This window comes from Perca fluviatilis, chromosome 13 (genome assembly GCF_010015445.1).
Source record: "Perca fluviatilis chromosome 13, GENO_Pfluv_1.0, whole genome shotgun sequence".
NCBI classification, from domain to species: domain Eukaryota; kingdom Metazoa; phylum Chordata; class Actinopteri; order Perciformes; family Percidae; genus Perca; species Perca fluviatilis.
In genome coordinates, this window is record NC_053124.1 from 35233267 (window position 1) to 35246963 (window position 13697).

General features: G+C 39.0%; 1 protein-coding gene across 1 annotated transcript in view; it reads left to right on the forward strand.

Moving 5' to 3' along the window:
• Positions 1–7028: 7028 nt before the first annotated feature.
• The window catches only part of LOC120570959, a 34473-nt gene continuing 27804 nt past the window's right edge, over positions 7029–13697 (forward strand). Inside the window, exons 1-5 of the mRNA XM_039819645.1 lie at positions 7029–7081; positions 11012–11047; positions 11336–11404; positions 12216–12260; positions 12548–12707. The gene's annotated coding sequence lies outside the window, so the exon portion shown is untranslated. The remainder of the gene's footprint in view (positions 7082–11011; positions 11048–11335; positions 11405–12215; positions 12261–12547; positions 12708–13697) is intronic.

Consider the following 13697-nt stretch of genomic DNA (forward strand, 5'->3'; position numbering starts at 1 on the left):
ATTATACTACTAATTATACTGCTCTCTACTACACATTATATACTGCTCTCTACTTCACATTATAATACTAATTATACTGCTCTAAGCCTGGGTTGAAGTAGGAGTAGTTAGAACTGATCTTAGTTTGAGTGATGTCATATGAACTGTCTGCCTTATATATATATATATAAGTGTGTGTGTGTGTGTGTGTGTGTGTGTGTGTGTGTGTGTGTGTGTGTGTGTGTGTGTGTGTGTGTGTGTGTGTGTGTGTGAGATAGGGGTATGCTGTGTTGTGTGTGTGTGTGTGAGTGGTTTGTGTGTGTGTGTGTGTGTGTGTGTGTGTGTGTGTGTGTGTGTGTGTGTGTGTGTGTGTGTGTGTGTGTGTGTGTTGTGTATGTGTGTGTGTGTGTGTGGTGTGTGTGTGTGTGTGTGTGTGTGTGTGTGTGTGTGTGTGTGTGTGTGTGTGTGTGTGTGTGTGTGTAATGTTATCCCTAAGAAACAAGTAACAGCCCATATAACTCCTACTATTATTTTACCTTTTGTATTTCTGATCTGATATTCGGTGTAGTTTTATTTTGGGGGCTTTTTTCTCTTTCTTTTCTTTCTTCAGTATTTAAGTTTATTTCTATTTTAATTGGATGATGCATTCGAGAGATTAAGCCCCTCTCTCCATCACATCTTTTATTGGTTATGTTTATATTAATCTGTACTATGAGCTCTACCAGAACAAGTCAAAAGGGCTTTAAACAAACTACTTAGGGCTCAGTTCTTAATGTTAAAGGGGAACTATGCAGTGTTTTTTTAAGCTTAATTGACCTTAACTGAACAGCTCTCTGAGTCTGATTAGTTTAAAGTTACATACACATAGGTGTTCAGTGATACGGAAGATAAAACAGGGTGTGTGTGTGTGTGTGTGTGTGTGTGTGTGTGTGTGTGTGTGTGTGTGAGAGTGTGTGTGAGTGAGTATCTCTGTGTGTGAGTGAGTGAGTGAGTGAGTGAGTGAGTGAGTGAGTGAGTGAGTGAGTGAGTGAGTGAGTGAGTGGTGTGTGTGTGTGTGTGTGTGTGTGTGTGTGTGTGTGTGTGTGTTGGATGAGTCAGATTCTCTAATCTCAGATTCTCTAATCTGACTCATAACCAATCATAAATCTGATCAGAAATCATGGAGATCTGCCAACTAATTATACTGCGATCACTGCTGCTGCTGCTGTGTTATTCTGTGTTTTATATGAATGTTTCTGTCTCCATGGAGACGTTAGTTGTGTTTTACCTCAGTGTGGTCATAGAGGAAGCCCCGCCCCCACACAGGGTCAGAGTTCACGTTTTAGGGTCCGCCATTTTGTCTTCAAGGTCCAACTTTTCCCCACGTAATTCCAACCATTGTCTCGTAATGTTCCCTTCTTTTAATCCTGAAGAGGTTCTCCTGTCTGCTGTCTCATGTTCTCTTTGGTTCTCCTGTCTGCTGTCTGTTGTTCTCTTTGGATCTCCTGTCTGCTGTCTGTTGTCTGTTGTTCTCTTTGGTTCTCCTGTCTGCTCTCTTTTGTTCTCTGTGGTTCTCCTGTCTGCTGTCTGTTGTTCTCTGTGGTTCTCCTGTCTGCTTTCTGTTGTTCTCTTTGGTTCTCCTGTCTCCTGTCTCTTGTTCTCTTTGGTTCTCCTGTCTGTTGTCTCTTGTTCTCGTTGGTTCTCCTGTCTGTTGTCTCTTGTTCTCTTTGGTTCTCCTTTCTGCTGTCTGTTGTTCTCTTTGGTTCTCCTGTCTGCTGTCTCTTGTTCTCTTTGGTTCTCCTGTCTGCTGTCTGTTGTTCTCTTTGGTTCTCCTGTCTGCTGTCTCTTGTTCTCTGTGCTGCATTGTTTTGGGTATCATGTCTGCTGTCTGTTGTTCTCTTTGGTTCTCCTGTCTGCTGTCTGTTGTTCTCTGTGGTTCTCCTGTCTGCTGTCTGTTGTTTTCTGTGCTTTGGTTCACCTGTCTGCTGTCTCTTGTTCTCTGTGGTTCTCCTGTCTGCTGTCTCTTGTTCTCTTTGGTTCTCCTGTCTGCTGTCTGTTGTCTCTTTTTCTCTTTGATTCTCCTGTCTGCTGTCTCGTGTTCTCTTTGGTTCTCCTGTCTGCTGTCTGTTATTCTCTTTGGTTCTCCTGTCTGCTGTCTGTTGTCTCTTTTTCTCTTTGATTCTCCTGTCTGCTGTCTCGTGTTCTCTTTGGTTCTCCTGTCTGCTGTATGTTGTTCTCTTTGGTTCTCCTGTCTGCTGTCTGTTGTTCTCTTTGGTTCTCCTGTCTGCTGTCTGTTATTCTCTTTGGTTGTCCTGTCTGCTGTCTGATGTTCTCTTTGGTTCTCCTGTCTGCTGTCTGTTATTCTCTTTGGTTGTCCTGTCTGCTGTCTGATGTTCTCTTTGGTTCTCCTGTCTGCTGTCTGTTGTTCTCTTTGGTTGTCCTGTCTGCTGTCTGTTATTCTCTTTGGTTGTCCTGTCTGCTGTCTGATGTTCTCTTTGGTTCTCCTGTCTGCTGTCTGATGTTCTCTTTGGTTCTCCTGTCTGCTGTCTGTTATTCTCTTTGGTTGTCCTGTCTGCTGTCTGATGTTCTCTTTGGTTCTCCTGTCTGCTGTCTGTTGTTCTCTTTGGTTCTGCTGTCTGTTGTTCTCTGTGCTTTGGTTCTCCTGTCTGCTGTCTCTTGTTCTCTTAGGTTCTCTTGTCTGCTGTCTGTTGTTCTCTTTGGTTCTCCTGTCTGTTGTTCTCTGTGCTTTGGTTCTCCTTTCTGCTGTCTATTGTTCTCTTTGGTTCTCCTGTCTGCTGTCTCTTGTTCTCTTTGGTTCTCCTGTCTGTTGTCTGTTGTTCTCTTTGGTTTTCCTGTCTGCTGTCTGTTGTTCTCGTTGGTTCTCCTGTCTGCTGTCTGTTGTTCTCTGTGGTTCTCCTGTCTGCTGTCTGTTGTTCTCTTTGGTTCTCCTGTCTGCTGTCTGTTGTTCTCTTTGTTTCTTCTGTCTGCTGTCTGTTGTTCTCTGGGCTTTGGTTCTCCTTTCTGCTGTCTGTTGTTCTCTGTGCTTTGGTTCTCCTGTCTGCTTTCTCTTGTTCTCTTTGGTTCTCCTGTCTACTGTCTATTGTTCTCATTGGTTCTCCTGTCTGTTGTTCTCTTTGGTTCTCCTGTCTGCTGGCTGTTGTTCTCTTTGGTTCTCCTGTCTGCTGTCTCTTGTTCTCTGTGCTTTGGTTCTCTTGTCTGCTGTCTGTTTTTCTCTTTGGTTCTCCTGTCTGCTGTCTGTTGTTCTCTTTGGTTCTCCTGTCTGCTTTCTGTTGTTCTCTTTGGTTCTCCTGTCTGCTGTCTGTTGTTCTCTGTGGTTCTCCTGTCTGTTGTTCTCTTTGTTTCTCCTGTCTGCTTTCTGTTGTTCTCTTTGGTTCTCCTGTCTGCTGTCTCTTGTTCTCTGTGCTTTGGTTCTCCTGTCTGCTGTCTGTTTTTCTCTTTGGTTCTCCTGTCTGCTGTGTGTTGTTCTCTGTGGTTCTCCTGTCTGCTGTCTGTTGTTCTCTTTGGTTCTCCTGTCTGCTGTCTGTTGTTCTCTGTGCTTTGTTGCTTTGCTGTGTCTTTGATAAACCTAATGTGGCGATAGGAACACCTACATGTCCCTGCTGGGCGGACTGACTGCTAGTTTGGGTGGGGTCATGTTCTTTTGTCTGAGGCCCAACACGTACGTTAGCTCTCCAAGCCAACGTTAGCCAACTTGTTGACATATGAAAGCATCACACAAGTATTTTAGATGAAGGAGATGAGAGGAGATGCAGCTGTTCCTCAGAGACGGTAAACGGTCTTTATGGGGCGCACAGGGGCCTCGAACTGGGGGGGAAAGGGGACTGAGTACCCAGGGTCCTCATGTGAAGAGGGCCCAAAAAGATGCTAGAATGAATAGCTGTGGATGCGGGGAGGGGCCCATAGAAAATGCCTTTCTACAGAGCCCAGAATTTTGTGCTACGCCCAGGGGGTGCACAAGGTTTCTAAACTCTGGGATTATTGACTCTATTTTATGATTTTTTTGACATGCATTGCCCCTGGGGTGGTACCTTAATGGGACAACATTGTTCCTTTTCCAGATGCACTTTGTTGTACCTTTGTATACGTTTCATCATTGATCATAATGATTTCTCATAGACTTCTATAGAAACAGACTTCTTTTTGGAGCTAGTGGAGTCTCCCCCTGCTGGACGTTAGAGAAAATACAGCTTTAAGGAGTCTCCCCCTGCTGGAATTCAGATAGAATTCAGCATTAATGTGTCTCCACCTGTAGGAATTCAGATAGAATTCAGCTTTAATGTGTCTCCACCTGTAGGAATTCAGATATAATGCAGGTTTAAGGAGTCTCCACCTGCTGGAATTCAGATATAATGCAGGTTTAAGGAGTCTCCCCCTGCAGGAATTCAGATAGAATACAGGTTTAAAGAGTCTCCCCCTGCAGGATGTTAGAGAGAATACAGGCAGGACACATCGCACCCCGGACACTCCCTGTTCACCACCCTCCCCTCAGGCAGACTGAGAACCCCCAGTACACATACAAATAGACTTCGAAACAGCTTCTTCCCCAGAGCTGTGAACATATTACAAAAATCCCACATACAGCCACGCATACAAACATAAAAATCTCTCACCCCCTCAGTGCAATCGTATTCTGTGCAATAACTGCTTTTTAGCTGTTTTATCTATTTATTGAGAATCTGTTAGTGGTAGTGTTAGTGTATGTGTATATGTGTGCGTGTACTTGTATGTATGTATGCGAGTATTTATGTATATATGTGCGTGCGCACGCATGTATGGATGTGTATGTGTATATGGGTGTAGCTATATTTTTATCTTTATTTTATTTTTTTTACTCTATGCTGCTATTTGGAGAGGATTGCTCCAACAGAATTTCGTTGTATTGCATACAATGACAATAAAGATCTATCTATCTATCTATCTATCTATCTATCTATCTATCTATCTACAGGTTTAAGGAGTCTCCCCCTGCAGGATGTTAGATAGAATACTGGTTTAAGGAGTCTCCCCCTGCAGGATGTTAGATAGAATACAGGTTTAAGGAGTCTCCCCCTGCAGGAATTCAGATATAAAGCAGGTTTAAGGAGTCCCCCCCTGCTGGAAGTTAGAGAGAATACAGCTTTAAGGAGTCTCCCCCTGCTGGAAGTTAGAGAGAATACAGCTTTAAGGAGTCTCCCCCTGCTGGAATTCAGATATAATACAGGTTTAAGGAGTCCCCCCCTGCAGGAATTCAGATAGAAAGCAGGTTAAAGGAGTCTCCACCTGCAAGATTTCAGATAGAATACAGCTTTAAAAAGTATGTCAAATAAATGTAATATATGTACAGTATGTATAAATAATTATAGATAACATTGATTCTTCTCTGTTTAGCTGCTGAGAACTAATCAGTCATATATCATATATATATATATATATATATATATATATATATATATATATAACATATTTATTCTTCGTCCTGACAGAAACCTTCTGATTGTGTCGATGGTGCGTGCGTCCTGACGATGACGGTTTCTACGGCTCCTGTGGAAGGTAAAAATATGTGTTATTGTTATAATATGATATTGTTATGATATTGTAATTATATGATATTGTTAAAATATGATATTGTTATAATATAATATGTATAATATGCTATCAGGAGATGTTGTGGAGATGGAGGGTGTTGTGTTTATATATAATATAATATTGTTATAATATAATATGTATAATATGCTATCAGGAGATGTTGTGGACATGGACTGTGTTATAATATAATATATATAATATGCTGTCAGGAGATGTTGTGGAGATGGAGTGTGTTGTGTTTATATATATGATATACATATAATATGATATACATATAATATGATATATATAATATTCTATTGTTAAAATGTGATATTGTTATAATATGATATATATAATATGATATTGTTATAATATGTTATAATATGATATTGTTATAATATAATATTGTTATAATAGAATATATATAATAGAATATTGTTATAATAGAATATATATAATATGATATTGTTATAATATAATATTGTTATAATATGATATATATAATATAATATTGTTATAATATGATATATATAATATGATATATAATATGATATTGTTATAATAGAATATATATAATATGATATATAATATGATATTGTTATAATATGTTATAATAGAATATTGTTATAATAGAATATATATATAATAGAATATTGTTATAGTATAATATATATAATATGATATTGTTATAATATGATATATAATATGATATTGTTATAATATGATATTGTTATAATATGATATATATAATATATATATAATATGATATTGTTATAATATGATATATATAATATATATAACGTGATATTGTTATAATATAATATTGTTATAATATGATATATATAATATGATATATAATATGATATTGTTATAATATGTTATAATATGATATTGTTATAATAGAATATATATAATATTATATATAATATGATATTGTTATAATATGTTATAATAGAATATTGTTATAATAGAATATATATATAATATAATATTTTTATAGTATAATATATATAATATGACATTGTTATAATATGATATATAATATGATATTGTTATAATATGTTATAATATGATATTGTTATAATATAATATTGTTATAATATAATATATATAATATAATATTGTTACAGTATAATATATATAATATGATGTTGTTATAATATGATATATATAATATGATATTGTTATAATATGTTATAATATGATATTGTTATAATATCAAAGATATAATATAATATTGTTATAATATAATATATATAATATATATATATAATATGATATTGTTATGATATATATAATATATATATAATATGATATTGTTATAATATGATATATATAATATATATAATATGATATTGTTATAATATGATATATATATAATATATATATAATATATATATATATAATATGATATTGTTATAATATGATATATATAATATATAATATGCTATCAGGCGATGTTGTGGAGACAGACTGTGTTGTGTTTCAGAGAAGGAGACAGAGGAGGTGGAGGTGGAGGTGACGGAGGAGGGAGAGCTGTCTGAGGAGGAAGAGGGTAGGCATCAAAAACATGCTTTTATTTTGAAATATAAAGTGTTTGTTTAAAAAATAAAAGACAGAGAACCTTTGCTGTCTTTATACAAGTGCACAATAAAACTTATATCTGGCTTTATTCTTGGAGGGGAACTTAAAAACATTATACATGAACATTACATAAATCTGTGATGATAAAATACAGGACAAGAGCAGCAGCATCAGTAAAAGGGCGTTGATGGTCCACGTCAGCTGGTTCGACAGCGTGACTCTAGGAACTTCAGGTTTTATACTCTACCTCCTCCCTGTGTATGTGTGGGGGGGGGTGCTCTTCTAAAGTCAGTGATCATCTCTTGTCTGAGAGGTATAAGGCACCAAGACATGCATACGTTTACATGCACATAATGTTCCGGTTTCTGCCCTTTATTCTGAAAAAGATGATATTCCTCTAAGCTGTATCCACGGCTCATGAAAGAGAATATTCCACGAATATTCCCGTTTACATGCAGCTGTGCAAAATATGTTTTTTTCAAAGTGTTCCAGCGGTGGAGAACTTGTTGGAGCAGTGAACACAACCTCCCCTTTTCATTCCTTCTATAAAAGGTCGGCTCATATCCAAAAACCTGTTGATATCCAAGTCTTCGATAATGTTTAAAAGTAGCTGTGTTTCTCAGCCTGCAAACTGACGGCTGGATGGTTTGTGTACAGTAACTGTAGCAACGTACAGAGCTGATCAAAAGCCGTAAACAGGCAAGAGGCCGTAAACTGCCACAAACTGCAGTAAAAACCCTGATTGAGACACAGATTCTGAATGCGCTGTATACATGTCCAAAGAACACCTTTAAAACACGAACTATCACATATGTCTTCATCGGAACATTCTACAATCATAAAAAGGCCTTATTCTGAATATCCAACCGGAATAAGCTGTTTACATGACCTGTCTCCAATGCAGAATATTGGCATATTTGGAATGACAGCAGAATATTATGCCGTTTTTCCATTACATGGTCCCTGCTCGACTCAGCTTGACTTTTTGGGTTTTCCATTCTGATAATAAGTCCCTGGTACCTGCCAACAGGTACTTTTTTTAGTACCACCTCCGTGGAGGATCCCAGCGAGCTGAGGCGATACCAAAAGTTGACGTGAAAACCTGCAGACTCCTGATTGGTCAGAGAGAATCGTGTGTCTTGAACAAACCGCCATTTTTAAATAGTTTAGCCAGCAGTGTTTTTTAGGTTTAGTTTCCTGCGGCGTCACTATTACAAGCAGCTACGCTCGCCTCACGCAAGAGGCGGTACTAAATCTGCAGTGGAAAAAGGAGGACGGGGCACCATGGTCAAGCCGGGTAGAGTCGATCAGGTACCATGTAATGGAAAAACACTATTAGTGTGCATGTAAACATACTCACTGTCCCCACACCACTCAGTGAGATGATCCACCTCAATGCTATGGGCCATCTCATCCTCTTCTAAAATCAGCCCATCTACATTTGTATCATCTGCAAATTAAATTCTGGAGTTTGAGGAGTAGATGGGTTTGCAGTCGTGTGTAAACAGTGTGAAGAGCATTGGACTCAGCACACAGCCCTGTGGTGTACCAGTTCTGAGGGTGGAGGAGATGGTCTAACCCACACCAACTTGTTGTGGTCGGTCTTCGAGGAAGTCCATGACCCATGAACACAAAGAGGAGCCAAGGCCCAGAGTATTCAGTTTTAAAAATAAGATCCTCACATAGGTGTGTGTGTCAGATCAAGATGAAGGGCTGTTGTGATGGCGACCTCTGAGGAGCCTGTTAGTCCCATAGGCAAACTGGTGCATATCCAGGTCAGGTGTAGAGGGTAGAGAGAGAGAAATAACATGCTTTTGTTTTGAAAATATAAACTGTTTATCTAGAGAGAGAGAAATGTGCTTTTCTTTTGAAAATATAAACAGTTTATCTAGAGAGAGAGAAACATGCTTTTATTTTGAAAATGTAAGCTGTTGTTTGAGGGTTGGACTCCTACAAGAGCAGAATCCGTGGATGGTTTTTAGATGTCATGGTTTCATCCCAAATCCAATGGAATAATTTTTTTATTTGAATCATGGAAAATTTAGTTTTGAATCCGATCATCAGTTCCAAATTTAACATGCATAGGTTCTGGTTTCCGTAGCGACCACCGTACTTGGTTGTTTGGGTAAGAACCGGGATTAGCAAGGGTTTCCTTCACCATCAAAAAACATGTACTAGGTTCTCCAGTCAGTGCCCTCGAGCAAGGCACTGGCTCAGATCTGGAGTTGGTCCGCTGTGATTGGCTGCCCACTGCTCCCTTGAGGGATGGGTTAAATGCAGTGAATGAATTTCGCTACATGTATGTGTTTGTGACAATAAAGTACCTTTAAAGGAAAATTGCTTTTTTTATTAAAAAACATAACATTGTCTTAAGTAAGGACTCCTAAATACCCCACCTTAGTCTTCCACTGACCGAGGGGGAAACACTGGGACAGTGGCGCCAACAGTCCCGACCCAAAGCGTCTAAATATGACGCTAAAGGACACTTTTTGCGCCTAAAACAAACACCAAAGGAACGCTTTGTGACTGCAACCCAGTCTCGTGAAATGGTCATGTTATTTAATCTATTGATTTGTGTACACGGACACGTTTATCTCGTTTTTTTTCATAATTGTCAGCACGTTTTTTAAACTAATGTACTTCAATGGAAAGCATCTTTCATGATCACAGCACGACTACGGTAGCGAGTAGTATGAAATGCTGAAAATCTGTGCAGGGAGGTTGGTTGGGCTGGTGGACGGGCCAAACAACACAGGACTTTCACCCAGGAGACCGGGGATAGTGTCCCGCGTGAGACATTTCCTTTCCCCGTTCTTCTTTTCCTAAACCCAACCTCTGTAAAGATGCTTCCCATTACAATCTGACCACCACGAAAAAACACGATAAACGTGTCTGTGTACACAAATCAATAGATAAAAAATAATGTGACCATTTCACGAGACTGGGTTGCAGTCACAAAGCGTTCCTTTGGTGTTTGTTTTAGGCGCAAAAAGTGTCCTTTAGCGTCATATTTAGACGCTTTGGGTCGGGACTGTTGGGAGTGTGAATGTTTTGCATATTTTCCTATTTTTCTGCACCTTTTAAACATGTATCATTGGGAAACCAGTCTACATGCATTCCTCACTAATTCAACATCACCATATTACATCACCCATTTATACAACCATGGATTAACATGCTCATATGGATCGTTGTTGGAAACGTGAAGCTGATCAGGGAGGGAAACTTAAAGTCAAAGTGGCATTTCCCTTCATTTGTGGCCTTCGTTTACACGCAAACGGAGAATTCACCTCTGAAAACGAGTCTTTCTAAAAACTCCGGCCAGAGTGGAGATTTTGGAAAACTTAGTTTGCACGTTTGCATGTAAACTGAGACAAACGGCAGTTGAGGCAGCCGAGGAAGTGAGGAAGAGAAGAGAGAGGAAGAGATTTGTTGCTATTGTTGCTATTTTTGGGATTCTGATTGGCTAACGTGGGCTTGAGCTTCTTGTTACACCGCCACCTACAGGTTTGGCGTGCTCTTCACGGCGTTGACAGCATATATACACGGGTACATGTAAACGAAAATTTCTGAAAACTGACAGCTGTGCACAATGTTATTTTTGAAAACGGAGAGGTTGAAATGTCCGTTTATGAAAATAGCCGCGACGTGTAAACGTAGCATAATTCAACATCACCATATACCATAACCCATTTATACAACCATCGGTCAACATGCTCGTTGGCTCGTTGTTGGAAACATGAAGCTGTTCAGGGAGGGAAACTTAAAGTCAAAGTGGCAAAGAAGAAAGACAACAAAAATAAATTGGAAATATAAATGAGTCTGAAATGTATAAATTATTAAGTGTTATTAAAACGTCTTTAATTAGAGAAATAAATGTTGGATGTGTTTTCCTTTCCAGATGATGATGACTCCAAGAGTCAGGATAAGATTGAGGGTGAGATAACGTCCGACATAAACCTGCATAAACACAAAGATCTAAACATCTAAATAGTGTTAGTAACATGCTTTAACTTTAATATAACACAACCTTTACATGAATGTGGGTTAAATATAATCCCAAAATAACTAGTTCTTGTTTAGGATTACTTTTGAAAGACTCTTTGTTAGTTTGAATGAAACTGATCCTTCTTGAGTCTGTTTTTAATAAACTGTTCAGGGTCTGATGAAAACAGAAGTTTTATTCATCCTGAACATCTGATACCCCCCCCACCCTCTCATACAGGAGTGGCTGGCGGCCATCAGACCACCGCGGCAGTGGCGGTCTTAGCGGCAGCAGCATCCGGAGGTTCAGGTGAGTTGACCCTGATGTGAACAGCTTGTTTGTTCCTGTTTGCTCTCATATCTATATATTTATTTCCACCTGCTGGAAGACACCTGAACTGCAGGACAAACTGAACACAAACTGTGAGGCTGTCCATTGTAGTCTCACATGTCCAGCTCTACCTCCACAGAGCTGCGGAGGAAGGTCTGGCTAGTTCACACAGCATTGTGGGCGGGGCTAAACTATGGAGCCACGGTTCCTCTGCTAAATAGTCTCAGGAAGGACCTTGTTTTGGTGGAACATGTGTAGAAGTAGTTTTATTCGTGCAACAGAAAACTCAGATTGGACAGATAGTCTAGCAAGCTGTCTGGATTTACCCTGCAGAGATCTGAGGAGCAGTTAACCATAGTCCTCACAAATCCACTGGAGGTTAGAACCCCAACACAGAGACAGAGGAAGGGGACGGACATCCGGCCGAAAAGAGGGACATCCGTCAGCACCGGAACAATCTCTGAAATAAAACGACATAGATATAGACTAGTTGCGGTGTGTTCAGGGCCGGTCTAGAAGTCTAGAAGTTTAGAAACGCAACATAAAACAAGGTAACGGGAAAATGGAAATAGAAATAACAGCAAAGCAATGTACTGGTTCAGCATCAAACAGGGTGTTACGCACACAAACAACCTTATCTTAAAAATGAACTGTCAGAAGCTCACCTTCCTTTATTTAACTCCTTAAAAAAAGCTTACTGTATATTGATTTGGTTAGTGTTGATTCTCCGAAAAAGGATCAGTAATTATGAAAAATCTTCTCAGATGACTCAGGTGTGTTTTCTCCGCAGATGTTGCAGCAGCAGGTGTTTCATACGAAAGTCAGGATCTGAGCGGTGAGTCAGCTGTCCTTTCAGAGTTCAGACACACTTTAACGTTGAACAGGGACAACGTTAGCAACATTTCATATGTAGTCCCTTCAATCTATCTGTCCATCCACCCATCCATTCACTCATCTATCCATTCACCCATCTATCTGTCTGTCCATCTGTCTGTCTGTCTGTCTGTCCATCTGCCTGTCTGTCTGTCTGTCTGTCTGTCCATGTGTATGTCTGTCTGTCTGTCTGTCTGTCTGTCTGTCTATCTATCATTGACAGTAATTCTCCTGAGGTTCTGCTCTCAGGTTCCCCAGGCTCTCCGGGTTCTCCAGGTCCTGCAGGCTCTCCAGGTTCTACAGGTTCTGCTGGTTCTGCTGGTTCTGCTGGTTCTGCTGGCTGCAGGTTCTGCAGGTCCAATAGCAGTAGAACTCTCTGGTGTCTCTGTTTCTCAGACTAAACCAGCAGGTAATCAACAGAAATATTAGATAATAATATACAGATGACGTCATAAAGACAAATGTTCAGCCGCTAAGCATAAAATCAAACCAGTTTCGGCTCGTATACCAGACCCTACTGGTGAAACTGGAAATCCACCCAACCTTGTTATTAGATAACAGAACAGAGATGTACAAGTTTCTACCCAGTCTAGTTTAGTTATTAGATAACAGAACAGAGATGAACCAGTTTCTACCCAGTCTAGTTTAGATATTAGATAACAGAATAGAGATGTACAAATTTATACCCAGTCTAATTTAGTTATTAGATAACAGAACAGAGATGAACCAGTTTCTACCCAGTCTAGTTTAGATATTAGATAACAGAATAGAGAAGTACATGTTTCTACCCCGTCTAGTTTAGTTATTAGATAACAGAACAGAGATGTACCAGTTTCTACCCAGTCTAGTTTAGTTATTAGATAACAGAATAGAGATCAACCAGTTTCTACCCAGTCTAGTTTAGTTATTAGATAACAGAACAGAGAAGTACATGTTTCTACCCAGTCTAGTTTAGTTATTAGATAACAGAACAGAGATGTACCAGTTTCTACCCAGTCTAGTTTAGTTATTAGATAACAGAACAGAGATGAACCAGTTTCTACCCAGCCTAGTTTAGATATTAGATAACAGAATAGAAATTTACTCCTTTAATCAGTCCTGTCAGATTGTTTTGGTGATAGTCTAATATCATCTGCAAATAGTTGAATATATGTTTATTGTAAATCTAGTGTTGGACAAGATCATTTATATAGACAAGAAGCATTAAGGGTCCTAAAATTTAACCCTGTGGAATGCCACAACTGTATAATAACTCTGTTAGACTCATATTATGATTTAATATCAGAAATAAATTTGCAGATAAGTCTCAGAGACTTTATTCACAGCAGGAACTGTCCACACAAATTCAATCAAGACATTTTCTGCATTATTAAGTTTATCATATAATGTTGATTATGTT